The sequence below is a fragment of the Callithrix jacchus genome, chromosome 1 (assembly GCF_049354715.1).
Source record: "Callithrix jacchus isolate 240 chromosome 1, calJac240_pri, whole genome shotgun sequence".
Lineage (NCBI taxonomy): Eukaryota > Metazoa > Chordata > Mammalia > Primates > Cebidae > Callithrix > Callithrix jacchus.
This window is the reverse complement of record NC_133502.1, coordinates 97,928,033-97,944,990: the sequence shown is the minus strand read 5'-3', so window position 1 is coordinate 97,944,990 and position 16,958 is coordinate 97,928,033. Positions and strand designations below refer to the sequence as shown.

Genomic DNA, 16,958 nt, shown 5'->3' with positions numbered 1-16,958 from the left:
TTCAGATTAGAAACCAGTGGTGTGCACCTGTAGTCCCAGCTACTTGGGAGGCTGATGTGGGAGGATTACTTGAGCCCAAGTATTTGAGCTCAGCCTGGGCAATAGTAACACCCTGTTTCTTTAAAAAAAAAAATTAGTATTTCCCTATGAGTAATGTTTATGTCTTTCACAAAATGTGGAATATTCTTTAGCCATATTACTCTGAATACCTTTTTAGTACTTTTCTATATATACTTCCCTTTTGAGACTTCAGAAACATGTATATTAGATCTTTTGTTATTTTCCCACTGGTTCCTGGGATTTTGTTTCTTTTCTTTTTCTTTTTGTTTCTGTCTATTTTCTTTTTGTTGTTCAGATTTAGTAAATTAAATTAATCTATTCTCTGGTTAACTGATGGTATCCTATGTGGTCTCCATTCTATAATGAACCTATGTGGTAAGGTCTTTTCTCAGTTATTATATTTTTCTGTTTGATAACTTCATTGGATTCTTTTTTTATAACTTCTGTTTCTTGACTGAGATATTTAAATCTTTCATTAACTCCAGATAATTTATAATTGATTTTTGAAGCATTTTTATGATGACTTCTTTAGAATTCTTTTCAGATTATTCAAAATTGTATTCATCTTATTGTTAGCATCTGCTGATTATCATTTCTTTTTTTTTAAATTTTTTATTGCATTTTAGGTTTTGGGGTACATGTGCAGAACGTGCAAGAGAGTTGCATAGGTACACACATGGCAGTGTGTTTTGCTTCCTTTCTCCCCTTCACCCACATTTGTCATTTTTCCCCAGGCTATCCCTCCCCAGCTCCCCGCCCCCCGCTGGCCCTCCCCTTTTCCCCCCAATATATCCCAGTGTTTAGTACTCCCCTCCCTGTGTCCATGTGTTCTCATTTTTCATCACCCTCCTATGAGTGAGAATATGCGGTATTTCATTTTCTGTTCTTGTGTCAGTTTGCTGAGAATGATGTTCTCCAGATTCATCCATGTCCCTACAAATGACACGAACTCATCATTTCTGATTACTGCATAATATTCCATGGTGTATATGTGCCACATTTTCCCAATCCAGTCTATCATCCATGGGCATTTGGGTTGGTTCCAGGTCTTTGCTATTGTAAACAGTGCTGGAATGAATATTCGTGTGCATGTGTCCTAATAGTAGAACTATTTTTAGTCCTTTGGATATATACCCGGTAATGGGATTGCTGGGTCAAATGGAATTTCTATTTCTAAGGCCTTGAGGAATCGCCACACTGTCATCCACAATGGTTGAACTAATTTACACTCCCACCAACAGTGTAAAAGTGTTCCTTTTTCTCCACATCCTCTCCGGCATCTGTTGTCTCCAGATTTTTTGATGATCGCCATTCTAACTGGCATGAGATGGTATCTCAATGTGGTTTTGATTTGCATCTCTCTAATGACCAGTGATGATGAGCATTTTTTCATATGTTTGTTGGCCTCATATATGTCTTCTTTTGTAAAGTGTCTGTTCATATCCTTTGCCCACTTTTGAATGGGCTTGTTTGTTTTTTCCCTGTAAATCTGTTTGAGTTCTTTGTAAATTCTGGATATCAGCCCTTTGTCAGATGGGTAAACTGCAAAAATTTTTTCCCATTCTGTTGGTTGCCGATTCACTCTAGTGACTGTTTCTTTTGCCGTGCAGAAGCTATGGAGTTTGATTAGGTCCCATTTGTCTATTTTGGCTTTTGTTGCCAATGCTTTTGGTGTTTTGTTCATGAAGTCCTTGCCTACTCCTATGTCCTGGATGGTTTTGCCTAGATTTCCTTCTAGGGTTTCTATACTGCCAGGTCTTATGTTTAAGTCTTTAATCCATCCGGAGTTAATTTTAGTGTAAGGTGTCAAGAAGGGGTCCAGTTTCTGCTTTCTGCACATGGCTAGCCAGTTTTCCCAACACCATTTATTAAACAGGGAATCCTTTCCCCATTGCTTGTTTTTGTCAGGTTTATCAAAGATTGTATGGTTGTAGATATGTTGTGCTCCTCTTGTTGTATCGATCCTTTTACCATTACGTAATGGCCTTCTTTGTCTCTTTTGATCTTTGTTGCTTTAAAGTCTATTTATCAGAGATGAGAATTGCAACTCCTGCTTTTTTTTTTTTTTGGCTCTCCATTTGCTTGGTAAATCTTCCTCCATCCCTTTATTTTGAGCCTTTGTGTATCCTTGCATGTGAGATGGGTTTCCTGGATACAGCACACTGATGGGTTTTGGTTTTTTATCCAATTTGCCAGTCTGTGTCTTTTGATTGGTGCATTTAGCCCATTTACATTTAGGGTTAATATTGTTATGTGTGAATTTGATACTGCCATTTTGATGCTAGCTGGCTGTTTTGCCCGTTAGTTGTTGTAGATTCTTCATTATGTTGATGCTCTTTAGCATTTAGTGTGATTTTGGAATGGCTGGTACTGGTTGTTCCTTTCTATGTGTAGTGCCTCTTTCAGGAGCTCTTGTAAAGCAGGCCTAGTGGTGACAAACTCTCTGAGTACTTGCTTGTTTGCAAAGGATTTTATTTTTCCTTCACTTATGAAGCTCAGTTTGGCTGGATATGAAATTCTGGGTTGAAAGTTCTTTTCTTTAAGGATGTTGAATATTGGCCCCCACTCTCTTCTGGCTTGTAGTGTTTCTGCCAAGAGATCTGCTGTGAGTCTGATGGGCTTCCTTTGTGGGTGACCCGACCTTTTTCTCTGGCTGCCCTTAGTATTTTCTCCTTTATTTCAACCTTGTTGAATCTGATGATTATGTGCCTTGGGGTTGCTCTTCTTGCGGAATATCTTTGTGATGTTCTCTGTATTTCCTGCATTTGCGTGTTGGCCTGTCTTGCTAGGTGGGGGAAATTTTCCTGGATAATGTCCTGAAGAGTATTTTCCAGCTTGGATTCATTCTCTTCATCACATTCTGGTACACGTATCAAACGTAGGTTAGGTCTCTTCACATAGTCCCACATTTCTTGGAGACTTTATTCATTCCTTTTTGCTCTTTTTTCTCTGATCTTGGTTTCTCGTTTTATTTCATTGAGTTGATCTTCGACTTCTGATATTCTTTCTTCTGCTTGGTCAGTTCAGCTACTGAAACTTGTGCATGCTTCGTGAAGTTCTCGTATTGTGTTTTCCAGCTCCTTTAATTCGTTCATATTCCTCTCTAAGTTATCCATTCTTGTTATCATTTCCTCAAATCTTTTTTCAAGGTTCTTAGTTTCTTTGCATTGATTTAGAACATGTTCTTTTAGCTCACAGAGGTTTCTCATTACCCACCTTCTGAAGTCTAATTCCGTCATTTCGTCACAGTCATTCTCCGTCCAGCTTTGTTCCCTTGCTGGTGAGGAGTTTTGGTCCCTTGTAGGAGGCGAGGTGTTCTGGTTTCGGGTGTTTTCCTCCTTTTTGCGCTGGTTTCTTCCCATCTTTGTGGATTTATCCACCTGTCATCTGAGTAGTTGCTGACTTTTCGATTGGGTCTCTCAGTGGACGTCCAGATTGTTGATGATGAGGTCTTTCTGTTACTTGGTTTTCCTTCTACCAGTCAAACCCCTCTGCTGTACGACTGCTGAAGTCCACTCCAGGCCCTGCTTGTCTGGGGTACACCTGTAACAGCTGCAGAACAGTGAGGAATGCTACCAGTTTCTTCTTCTGCTATCTTTGTCCCAGAATGACGCCCACCAATGTCAGTCTGATCAGTCCTTTTTGAGGTGACTCTGGATATACAGGGGTCAGGGAGCTGCTTGAGGAGACAGTCTGTACTTTGTAGGAGCTCAAGTGCTGAGCTGTGAGCTCCATTGTTTATTCAGGGCTGTTAGGCAGATGCGTTTAATTCTGCTGCAGCACAACTCTTAGAACCCCTTTTTTTCCTCAGATGCTCTGTCTCGGGGGGGGGCTTTCTTTATGAGTGTTCATGGCACTATCCTGCCCAGCTAGGAGGCAGTCTAGTCCCTATTTGCCTGCTGAGGCTCTGCCCTGCTGATGTGGTGTGGGCCCTGTTGCTGTGCGCTCTGCCCTGCAGCCGTGGGCTCTGCGGCAGGCTCCACCCTGCTGCCACCAGCTCCACCCTGCAGCGGAGTCTCTCTGTTATGGCAGGTTGCCTCGGCAATGGCAGGCTGCATCAGCAATGGGAGTGTACCTCAGTAGGGGCAGATTGCCTCGGTAATGGCGAACGCCCCTCCCCCACCGAGCTGCACCGTCCTGGGTTCTGCTGTGCCCGCAGTGAATCTCTCCACCTGGAACGTTTTGAGTTGCCGTTTTGTTTGTCCCTGTGGGGGTGAAACCCGCCAAGCCCGCTCGCCTGGCTCCCTGCCTCAGCGTGCCTTTCTTTCTTTTTTTTTTTTTAAAGTTTAACAGATGGCTCTCTCCCAGGTGTTTCGGTCGCCCACTGTTAGAGCACCGGGATCTGTGTGATTTCCCATGCAGCTAGCCACTGCGCTCGCTCAAACGCCACTTCCCAGGAATCTCTTGGTCTGGCTCACTGTCCAAGTCCCGTTTAATCAGATGGATATGCTAATCTGCCCTCCCAAATCTCAGATTGCCAGTTTAGCAGGGCACCCGGGCCCGTGTGTTTTGTGCGGATTGTTGTGGAGTGCCTGCGCTGCGGCTCCGGCCGAAGCGGCCGCAATAGCCAAACCAGCTGCGCTTGCATCCCGTGTCTTTCCTACACCTGGGACTTTCCCCGTTCTGTGGGCAACAAAGATTCCATCTGGAAATGCGGCTTTGACTCACTCTCTGAGCATTCACTGAGAGCTGTGATCCCAAGTTGTTCTTACTGTGCCATCTTGAAACCCCCCCCGCCGATTATCTTTTCTTATTCATGTTGTCATTTTCCTAATTCTTAGCATGACTAGTGACTTTTTAAAATAATTATATATTGGACATTTTAGATATTATATTTAGAGACACTGGGTCCTATTTAATCTTTTTTTTTAATAGCAGGTAGTGCCCATGTTGTAGTGTAGTAGGAGGTCTGGGTGGGTAAGTGTGTTCAGCTTCCCACAGGGCAATGCTGACCTCCCCCTTGCAAAAGTAGGGCACTGACTCACACTACCTCACTGAAGATGTGTTGTGTGGGAGTTCAGCACCCCCAATACCTTCCTAGGGAAAGTGGGGCACTGCCTCACATACCACATTACCTTTGAGCAGGGGTATCAGATCAACTCCCTGGTGGGCTTCACTGCCACCAGGAAGTGGGGAAGCAGAGAACTTACTCATACTGCTTTGCTGCTGAAAGGCAAGTCCAGAATCTCAGCTCCCCACTAGCACCACAGGGAGAGGGCAAACAGAGTGCCAACTAGCCCTGCCTTCTCTAAGCTCACTCAGCCACATAGATTTTAGGTAGAAGTGGAGTTTTTACTCCCCACTGGCCATGGTGATGGATTGGGGGTAGAGAGTGCTGCATCACATCACGTTCTCTTGTCTTGATGCTGCATTGGGTAAAGAATCAGCTCCCCATTGGCCCATACTCATATGGGCAGGGTGGAGGGGAGAACAGGTGTGCTGACCAGCCCTGCTTTGCACCACTTTGTTTAGCCTTGTTTAGCCAAGTTGGTTTAAAGGCTCTTCACTGGGCCTTGCTGACACTGGAGGGAAGATGGTAAAACCAAATAGTTACTACCTTTGCCTAGTGAGCTTCCTATCATATCCCTTTGCAGCCAGGTGGAGGTGAAGCCTCAGCTCCCCGCTGGATTCCATTAACAATTACCTGACTAGGGATGTGTAGCCAGGCCTGCTTCCAGCAGGCAGGAGGTATAAGATAAGCTGTTCACACAATAGTAATGTTGCCATGACCTCCTTCTCCCAGGCGGGAGAAGGGAAGATTATCTCCATGCTCAACCCTGAACATATTACCTGGTAGGGGAATCAGAACATGCCACCCTGCTTTGGTGGAAAGTGAGGTTTTTGCAACATAAAGTTTCTGCACAATGCATCGAAACCCCAAAAAGGGAGGTGCAGTTATTCCATTTGTATTTTACTGGAAAAGGGCAGGTACTATCAAAAAGTTTTTTTGTAAATAGGTCACGACTTCTCCCATTTTTTGGCCAGGGGAATATGCACCTATGTCTGCTGATGGTGTTGGATTGGAGGCCTCTGCAGTATCCTATCAGAAAAACATGGGAGACATCAAGGAAACCAAGAAAACTCACCTTCATATTGTTCCTCAAATCGCAAGAGCTATGGGAAGATGCCTTATTTTTACCTTTGAGAAATTTTGTATCTTTGCTGTATTATGTCCAAAGACCTGGGAGAAATGGGCTACTGCATCTTGGAAGAACCAGAAGTCTCAAGTTATTTAATTTTCATTCTATATTTAGATGGACTCAACACACAGCTTTTCATATTTGATTTCTATTCTATTTTTAGCTAGACTTTTTCCTCAGACTTCTCAATCTGCTTCATTCCAAGTTGGGGAGTAAAAGTGAGGTTTTTACAATTTTTGCCACCATCTCTTCTAGCAAGAACTGGATCCAGCGGCGTGTTGGTAAATCAATTCTCAGGGAAAAAAAAAGTCTTGATTTGCAGTGCTATGATTCGTGTAGTGTAAACACTGCCATCATGGTTGATGTCAAGCTCCAACATGATATCACCGAATGTGAAGTTGGGAAGAGCTGTACACAAAGGGCTGTCATGAGCCAGTATGAACTGGCTCCAGGAAACCACTAGCTCTGTGTCATTTTATGAACTCTTCTATTTCTATTTCTGGAGGAAACTTTCCAATGTGTTGGGTGATCTATAATTATGATATAAAGTTGCAAGCTTCCTTTTATAACAATATATAGAAAATGTTACACATTTTTAGCAGCAGTATCTCCAATCTGAGAAAAGACCTGCATTTGGTGGGTTAATGCTTTAATAAACTGCTTGGAATAGGGAATTAGAACTTGGAGTCATATTTGAATAACAGTGGCAGTTGATTGTTGCTGCAGTTAAGGACCAAGGGGACAACCAACTAGCTTTTATGTGGTTTTTTTTTGGGGGGGGGAGTTTTTTGAGGGGATTCTAAGCTAAGAGCCAGACCTTAACTCTTTTGAAGAGTAAAGGGACCCTGGTGAGGATCAGGGGAGGTCAGATAATTGGGCTGAAGAATCTTGTAATCAATGGGCAAAAATAAAATTAAAAAATTTCTCTTAGAATTTGTGCATGAGATATAAATATTCTTTCCTGTTTTCCCGGGGAATTTTCAGTAACGTTTACTAATGCATGTGGCTCTATTTCCTTTATTTAGCTGGGGAAGGCTGAGAAATAGTGTCACTTAGAGCATTGTGGTAGAGATCCTGTGAGTGATGAGGTCACTGCATAGGAGCTATGCATAGTTTCAGTGCTATCATTGGATTTTCTCATTTTTAAACATGTTTTGCTCATTTTATTATATTTGCAGGATGGTGTAGCATTTTATTGTTGTTCTGTGCCACGGTCCTTTCCCTGAAGTTTTATTATATTAAGTTGGGATACAATGTAATATCAAGCCTCCTGGTTCTAATTAGTATAAGATCTTTGTGGGGATATTCTTTTGACTCTAGCTTCAAAACTACATCTGCCTCCCCTCCTACCACTAAGGTGGCCACTGCCCTCTCTTACAAGGCTCTTGCAGTAGCCTGTCTGATCTTCCTGTTAACCACTCTGGAGCCACCATCACCCAATCCCTACATAGCAACTAGAGTGAGCCTGTTAAGCACAAATCAGGTCATAACACTTCTCCACTCAAAATCCCCCAGATTATCCCATCTCGTTAGAGTCACAATCAAAATTCCCTCACAGCCTGTAAGGCCCCCGCTCTCACCTTATTTTTTATTATACTTTCTCTGTCCTTCCAGCCACACTGGCCTCCTGGCTGCTCCTGGAATACACCAGGGTGCTCCCACCCCAGGGACTTTGTCCTAGCTTTGTCCTCTGCAGGACACACTCTTCCTTCTTACCAAAGACATCCACATGACTCACTTGCTCTTCTTCTCCAAGCCTTCACACAGATATCACTTTCTGAGTGAGGTCCATCTAGTCACCCCATTTAAAACTGCAACTCAGCCCCCAGCACCATAACTCCTATCACTCTCTTCCATGGCATCTATCTTCTGATGTACAACATTATTCCCTTACTTATTTGATGTATTGTTCATTGACTAATCTTCCTACTAGAATATAATCTCCATGATTCAGGAATATTTTTAAATGTTTTCTCAATTATTTGTATAATGGTAAAATGGACATAGCATAAAATGTACCATCTTAACTGTTTTTACGTGCAGGGTTTCGTGGTGTTAAATGCATGTATACTGTTGTGTAGTCATCACCATCCATCTCCAGAGCTCTTTTTCAACTTTTAAAACTAAAACTCTTTCATGGGAAGAAATAAAATCTCCCCATTGCTCCTCCCCCAACCCCTGGGAACCACCATTCTAATTATTTTCACTGCAGTAACTCTACCACCATATCCGGTGCCAGGCAGGCATAGATAATCACGAGGTATCTGTTGACTTAATGAATAAAAAATTAAAAGATAGTAACTGAAAGTGTGATGGAGGAGAAAGGAAAGGCAAAATCATGTGTTTCATGCTCAAGGCTTTGGCAAACTCTTTGATCTCTTAGTATTTCCCAGAGAAGAACCTGTAAACTTGACGCTTAACACCCACACTATAATTCTCAAGAGAAAACAGTTAATTAAATCATAGCCATGACCCTTTGCTGTTGAGTTCTCTTGCCTAACATTCTGAGTTGAGGAGGTGTTTTACCTTGTCTCCTCAGAGCTTTGACTATTTAAACCCAAATAATTATAGTTTAATTAAAAACATCAAGCCTTTTTCCTCCCTCATTTTCCCCTTCCCCTAATTGATGGGCTAGATTTGTTTCAGGCATAAGAACAGAAAAAGCATAGCAAGGAGAAAGGAGAGGAAGAAAGGAGGGAGTTACACAGTTTCTGCTCTTCTCAAAGACGCCAGTTCACCTGGGAGAACAAACCACACATCTTTGCTACCATTTCTTCCCTTTGAGTCAATGAAAAACCTACAAAATGTCAACCTGACCTTAGCTAAACTCACTTGTTAGTGATTGACAATACATTTTCTGAAAAGTATATTACCTCTTTGTAATGAAATATATTTAGTCCTCCACAGTTTTTCAATAAGGCATAATTTATAATTTCAAAAAATAATAGAGTTTGACAAGATTATGATATGAAACCTCCTCAAACAGCAATAATAGTAATCAAAAGTGTGTGTTTCTTTTTCAGCCTCAATGAGAATTACTACTTCTTGCATTATCATTTGTATCCGCAAGTTTCTGTTGGAACAAACGTCCGGTGCCTTCCAGAATCACGGAGAATGGGCCGGCTGATGTTTCGGTTGATTCTGGTCCAGGCTTAACGAGGTCAAGATTCCTGTACCCTGAGGTGGCTTAGTAACTAACACATTCCAACCTCCAGGCTTTGCTCACCTACTTAGAAGGCCCTGACCTCTACCCTCCGCTGCCACCCCCACCGTCCCTCCCCTGCCAATCTCTGCCCGATTAACCCAGGATAACCAGTCAAACATATCTTTCCCTTGAGGGTGTTCTTAATGCTTTGTTTTATAAATGCCTGTGTGAATGCTGCAACTTTGCCTGGCTTCAAAGTCAAAGGTTGCAAACTGATACCCATTCAGAGGACAAATAAGTCCTGCACATGGACAGGACAACAGAGTGGAAGTCACGGGTGAGCCGTGAACAGAAGCAGACGCTGCCAACATCCAGCTATGTTCCTGCTCAGGGCTGGAACCCGGTGTGTCCAGATCATCTCACTTTTCAAGAAAAGTCAGAAACTCATATTTCACATAACATTTGAGTAATTTGCTGGCAAGTGTTAGCTTTTACCATATGAAAGTTATCTTTATAGATTAAAAACAGTCAAATAATAATTTCAGATGGTGTGATAGGGTAAACAGTGGTCCCCAAAGATATCTCTGGGACCTGAGCATATGCCTTATATTAAAAAAAAAAGTCTTTGCAGATGGGTTTAAATTAATCTTCTTGAAATGGGGAGTTATCCTGCTTACCTGGATCAGCCCAGAATGCAGTGATGAGTGTCTTCATAACAGGGAAGAGAGGGAGATCTTATGCAGGAGAGGAGGAGGATGTGGGCCACAGAGGCAGAGATTGGAGAGATGTGATCTTAAGTCGAGAAGTGTCAGAGCCATCTGAAGCTGGAAGACTCAGGGAACGGATTCTCCCCTATAATCTCTGGAGGGAGTGCAGCCGTGGAGACATCTGGATTTCAGCCCAGTGGAACTGATTTCAGACGTTAGGCCTCCAGAATTGTGAGAAAATAAATGTACGTTGTTTCAGGACACCAAGTTTGTTAGTTTGTTACTGTAGCCACAGGCGACGAAGCCATACAGGTTAATTCAATACAATATGGACAGATTCAAAAATATATGGCCAAAAAATGACTGAGACCATTCTCAATCAATTTAGAAGTATATTTTTCCAAGGTTAAGGATGCACGCCCAAGAGACAGGTCTGTGCCTTTCTCCAAAGATAATTTGAGGGCTTCAACATTTAAAGGGGAAAAGCAGGCTGAAGGAGAAAGAGGGAGGTTGTGGTCACATTACTGAGTCCACATGTTCCAAGGGAAAAGCAACAGGTTGGGGAATAGTCAATGATATATTTCTCTGATAGTCAGTAAATCCACACCTTACATTAGGTAAATGAACATACGTTACTACCTGTGCAGATATTTAACCTTTGATCTGTGAGCTGTCTGCTTAGGAACAAAAGGAAAGGCAGCTTCTTGCATGACTCAGCTTTCAGCTTAAGCAGAGTGAACTGGGGTCCCAAGTTTTTACTTCCTTTTCACTAGACACACACACACACAGTATGTTTACATAAACCCACACGTGTATATGTGTGTGGAAAGATGTGCGTTTGTGTGCACGCACATGTGTGTAAAGGCAACATGCAGGCCAGATAAAGCACATCTGCAAGGTAGATTTGTCCTTCAGGTAATTAATTTGGTCCGTTTTAAACTGTTTCTTTTTCATCACTCTCTTATCTGTAGTGACTGGCACTGTGCTCTATGCCTCCATCAAATGTTATCTGAAATCACTGCCAATGGAAATGAAAAGGTTCTGCCAATACATCATGTAAGTCTTTGTATTTTTCAAAATCCCTGTGCAAAGGTTTAATAACCCCAAATTCCCTTTACCTTCTGATGCAAGTCATTAAGAAAAAAGGTGACCTCAAATATTGCCTTTAGATTTATTTAATAAGTGCTGGGCACTATAATTTCCAGAGTCAGGGGAGAGCAGAAATTGTCAGAAAAAGTAAAGAAACAGTGAAGAAGTGAAATGCTTCAAAATCATGTTAAATTGAATTATATTAAGTATGCATAGTGAATTCTTATAATTTCATGTGGCCTCAGGATTCTTTTTAAGTTGGACTTTCTCATACCAGAAGCAGGGCTCAGTCACCCTTGACACAGATTCCAATTCTCCACTTCCTCCCAGCTCCTCAAGGTAGCCAGATACCTGCTTTATGTAACCATCTCCTGGTGACCACCCTTGTATGGGACAGCTAGATACAACATACCTGACACCCTGCTGACCCCCACGTTTCCCATGGACTGCATAGATACGCCATAGTAACCCCCTCTTAGTCACAGCACGTCTCCACAGGAGCTGAGCCTGCCGCCTCTAATCTTCCACCAAGGAGAACTCCTTAGGACTCCCCATGGGAAGTCTGCTTGAGTCATGCCCGGGACCCCAGTAAAGGTGCTCACTCTTAGGTCCCTCACTCTCTCTCTCACTCCCCACCTGCTGGTTGAGAGTGTACATCCTGCCCCCGACTCTTCCCTGCCCTTGGCCCTGCAAGATGTGCAGCCCTCTTCTCTCTGTAATCTGTAATTAAAAAAAAAAAAAAAAACCTGCTTCTGTTTCTCCAGGTGTTTCGCTGTGCTGCCTCCTCTTTCTCATGTGACCAACACATCTGAACCTGACTTCTGTCCCAGCCAGGGCTCTCCTAGAGAGTGGCTATCTTGGATTATGGCCATTCTCAAAAGAGAGACCTCAAGACCAAATTAGAAGAAAACCCAACATCATGTAAGTCCACACATTTCAGCTGCCGCCTTTGCCAGGGTCCTTTGGATCTTGACCTGGCCTCTGGATCTAGTTTCTGAGGCTTAAACCTCCTCTTGGGTTCCCTAGGGGTCCCATGGTGGTATGCCCGACATCAACGCTTCTTGACCGCTAAGTGTGTTGCTATTGCTGGCAACTGAAACTAGCCAGTGGCTTCTTCTGGAGTCAGTTCAGCAGCTTTCCTTCTACTATGGACTACACTAGTGTTATCCAAACTGTCAGTTCAACTGGGGTAAGAAGCTTGCACCAGAATGTGAATCAACACGCTGCTTCCTTCATCAAGAAAGTTTTGTTGCAAATTTCAGCTGAGTCAAAATGTGTATTTAGTGATGTAATAATAGATTTACATTCCCTTGCAAGTTCTTTGTCTCATTAACAGTAACCACCACTGTGAGGACTGACAGCTGATCCACAGATCTCATATAAAGTAGCACTGGTTGTTAGCCAACTTCCAGCTATCCTTTCTCCCACCTCCACCCTTCCTGGCCTCTCATAATCACTACCCTGAACTCTGCTTCTCTGAGATCAACTTTTTTAGCTTCCACATTTAGGTGACATTCTGAGTATTTGCCTTTGTGCACCTGGCCTATTTCACTTAACATAGTGTCTTCCAAACTTACCCATGTTGCTACAAATGACAGCCTTCTTTTTTGAATTTAATTTTTAAAATTTTACTTCAAGTTCTAGAGTACATGTCCAGATCTTGCAGGACTGTTACATAGGTACACATGCCATGGTGGTTTGCTGCCTCCAACCGCCCATCGCCTACATTCAGTATTTCTCCTAATGTTATCCCTCCCCAATCTCCCCACCCACTGCTATCCCTCCCCTAGCCCCCAACAGACCCCAGTGTGTGATGTTCCCCTCCCTGTGTCCATGTGTTCTCACTGTTCAACACCTGCCTATGAGTGAGAACATTCAGTGTTTGATTTTCTGTTCTTGTGTCAATTTGCTGAGAATGATGGCTTCCAGATTCATCCATGTCCCTACAAAGGAAACAAACTCATCGTTTTTTATGGCTGCATAGTATTCCATGGTGTATATGTGCAACATTTTCTTTATTCAGTCTATCTTTGATGGGCATTTGGGTTGGTTCCAAGTCTTTTCTGTTGTAAACAGTGCCGCAATGAATATACGTGTGCATGTGTCTTTATAATAGATCAATTTATAATCCTTTGGATATATACCCAGTAATGGGATTGCTGGGTCAAATGGAATTTCTAGGTCTAGATCCTTGAGGAATCACCACACTGTCTTCCACAATGGTTGAACTCATTTACATTCCCACCAACAGTATAAAAGCATTTCTGTTTCTCCACATCCTCTCTAGGATCTGTTGTCTCCAGATTTTTTAATGATCATCATCCTAACTGGTGTGAGATGGTGTCTCAATGTGGTTTTGATTTGTATTTCACTAATGACTAGTGATGATGAGCATTTTTTCTTTTTTTGAGACCGAGTTTCGCTCTTGTTACCCAGGCTGGAGTGCAATGGCGTGATCTTGGCTCACCGCAAACTCCACCTCCTGGGTTCAGGCAATTCTCCTGCCTCAGCCTCCCGAGTAGCTGGGATTACAGGCCCACACCACCATGCCCAGTTAATTTTTGTATTTTGAGTAGAGACGGGGTTTCACCTTGTTAACCAGGATGGTCTCAATCTCTTGACCTCATGATCCACCCGCCTCAGCCTCCCAAAGAGCATTTTTTCATATGTTTCTTGGCCACATAAATGTCTTCTTTTGAAAAGTGTCTGTTCATATCTTTCACCCACTTTTTGATGGGTTTTTGGTTTTTTTGGTTTTTTTTTTTTTGTATATGTCTTTTAGTTCTTTGTGATTCTGGATATTAGCCCTTTATCAGATGGGTGGTAGCTTACAAAAACTTTTCCCCATTCTGTTGCTTGCCGGTTCACTTTAATGATTGTTTCTTTTGCTGTGCAGAGCTCTTATGTTTAATTAGATCCCATTTGTCTATTTTGGCTTTTGTTGCCATTGCTTTTTGTGTTTTCATCATGAAGCCCTTGCCTATGCCCATGTTTTGCATGGTATTGCCTAGGTTTTCTCCTAGGGTTTTTATGGTATTAGGTTTTGTGTTTAAATCTTTAATCCATCTTGAGTTAACTTTTGTATAACATGTAAGGAAGGAGTCCAGTTTCTGCTTTCTGCACATGGCTAGCCAGTTTTCCCAACACCATTTATTAAGCAGGGAATCCTTTCCCCATTGTTTTTTTTTTTGTTATATTTGTCAAAGATCAGATGGTTATAGTTGTGGCATTACTTCCGAGGTCTCTGTTCTGTTCCATTGGTTTGTATCTCTGTTTTGGTACCAGTATCATGCCGTTTTGATTACAGTAATCTTGTAGCACAGTTTGAAGTCAGGTGGCGTGATGCCTCCAGCTTTGTTCTTTTTGCTTAGGATTGTCTTGGTTCTGTGGGCTTTTTTTTTTTTTGGTTCCATATGAAGTTTAAGGTGTTTTTTTCCAGTTCTGGGAAGAAAGTCAATGGTAGTTTGATGGGGATAGCATTGAATCTATAAATTACTTTGGGCAGTATGGCCATTTTCACGATATTGATTCTTTCTAACCATGAGCATGGAATGTTTTTCCACCTGTTTGTGTCCTCACTTATTTCTATGAGGAGTGGTTTGTAGTTCTCCTTGAAGAGGTCCTTCATGTCCTTTGTTAGTTGTATTCCTAGGTACTTTATTCTTTTTGTAGCAATTGTGAATGGGAGTTTGCTCATGATTTGGCTCTCTGTTAGTCTGTTATTGGTAGGAATGCTTGTGATTTTTGCACATTGATTTTGTATCCTGAGACTTTGCTGAAGTTACTTATCATCTTAAGGAGATTTTGGGCTAAGATGATGGGGTGTTCTAAATATACAATCATGTCATCTGCAAATAGAGACAATTTGATTTCCTCTTTTCCTAACTGAATACCCTTTATTTCTTTTTCTTGTTTGATTGCTCTGGCTAGAACCTAACAGCCTTCTTTTTAATGGCTGAATAGTATTCCACGGTGTATGTATTCCATGGTGTGTGCATATATGTGTGTGTGTATATGTGCCACATTTTCTTTATCCATTCATCTGTTGTTGGACACTTACGTTGTGAATAGTGCTGCAAATAAACTCAGAAGTGCAGCTATCTCCCTAATATATCGAATTCCTTTCTTTTAGGTATATACCCAAGCGTGAGATTGTTGGAACACATAGTAGTTCTATTTTTAGTTCTTTGAGGAACCTTCATACTGTTTTCCATAATGGCTGTACTAGTTTACACTCCAGCTAACAGTACCTAAGAGTTCCCCTTACTCTACATCCTCTCTTGTACTTGCTATGTTTTGTCCTTTTGTAACAGCCATTCTAACTGAGGTGAGTTGACGTTGCAATGTGGTTTTGATTTGCATCGGCCTGATGATTAATAATGTTGAGCATTTTTTTCACATACATGCTGCCCATTTCTGTGTCTTCTTTTGAGAGATGCTTTTCAGATTCTTTGCCCACATTTTTTTTTTTGGATTATTATTTGTTTTATTTGAGTTCCGTGTATATTCTGGACATGAATTCCTTGTCAGATGAACAGTTTGCAAATATTTTATCACATTCTGCTGGTTGTGTCTTCACTCTGTTGATTGTTTCCTTTGCTGTGCAGAGCTTTTTAGTTTTTTATAACCCCATTTGTCTATTTTTGCTTAAGTTGTCTGTGTTTTTGTTTGTTTATTTTTTGTTTGTTTGGTTTTTTTGAGACAGAATCTCACTCCCTCACCAAGTGCCAGGCTGGAGTGCAGTGGCGTGACCTCAGCTCACTGCAACCTACACCTCCTGGGTTCAAGCAATTCTCCTGCCTCAGCCTCCTGAGTAGCTGAGACTACAGGCGTGTGCCACGACGCCCAGCTAATTTTTTTGTATTTTTAGTAGAGACAGGGTTTCACCATTTTGGACAGGGTGGTCACAATCTCTTGATTTCATGATCCACCTGCCTTGGCCTCCCAAAGTGCTGGGATTACAGGCGTGAGCCACCACGCGTGGCCCAAGTTGTCTGTGTTTTTGAGGTCTTCTCCATAACATCGTTGCCCAGACCAATGTCTTGAAGCATTTCTCCAGTGTTTTCTTCTGATAGTTTTCATAGTTTTGAGTCTTACATTTAAGTTTTTAATCCATTTTGAATTGATTTTTGTGCATGGTGAGAGATAGCAATCTACTTTCATTCTTCTGCATATGAATATCCAGTTTTTCCGGCACCATTTATTGCAAAGACTTTTCTTTCCCCAATGAATGTTCTTGGCGTCTTTGTTTAAAATCAGTTGGCTATAAATACGTGGATTATTTCTGGGTTCTCTATTCTGTTTCAGAGTTCTAGTGTTCTATAGCACTGTAGGGTGACTATAATTAACAACAATTTATTGTATATTTTCAGATAGCTAGAAGAACAGCTTGTGCATGTTCACAACACAGAGAAATGAGAAATGTTTGAGATATGAATATGCAAATTACCCTTTTTGATCATTACACATTGTATACATGTATCAAAATACCATACTGTACCCCATAAAAATGCATGATTATTATGTATCAATTAAAAATAATAATAAAAGCAAAAAAAAGTATTGCCCAAAAGTCTTCCTAGGCTAAGAGAACTTTAAGGATGTGATTGGTCTCTGCTCTCTTCCACCTTTTCTTCACAGAATGCAGAAACAGAGCAGGAGAGAGGAACATATTTTGCATGAGAATGATGGTTCTAGTCTACATAAAATATACCACTTTCTTTTTAATAATATGGAAATAGTTTTTTCCCACTTTACCATTAATTTTGCCAGAACAGTCCACTAAAAAACTTCTCTTGGCCTGTTTCTAATGCAAAA

At 41.7% G+C, this 16,958-nt stretch overlaps 1 long non-coding RNA gene across 1 annotated transcript; it reads left to right on the top strand.

The window, feature by feature from the left end:
- The first annotated feature begins 8,352 nt into the window (after window positions 1-8,352).
- LOC103792429 (uncharacterized) lies at window positions 8,353-16,700 on the top strand. The gene is made up of 3 exons (XR_013533184.1): window positions 8,353-9,360; window positions 11,024-11,108; window positions 11,906-16,700. It is a non-coding gene; the product is annotated as an uncharacterized LOC103792429 (long non-coding RNA).
- The last annotated feature ends 258 nt before the right edge of the window (window positions 16,701-16,958 follow it).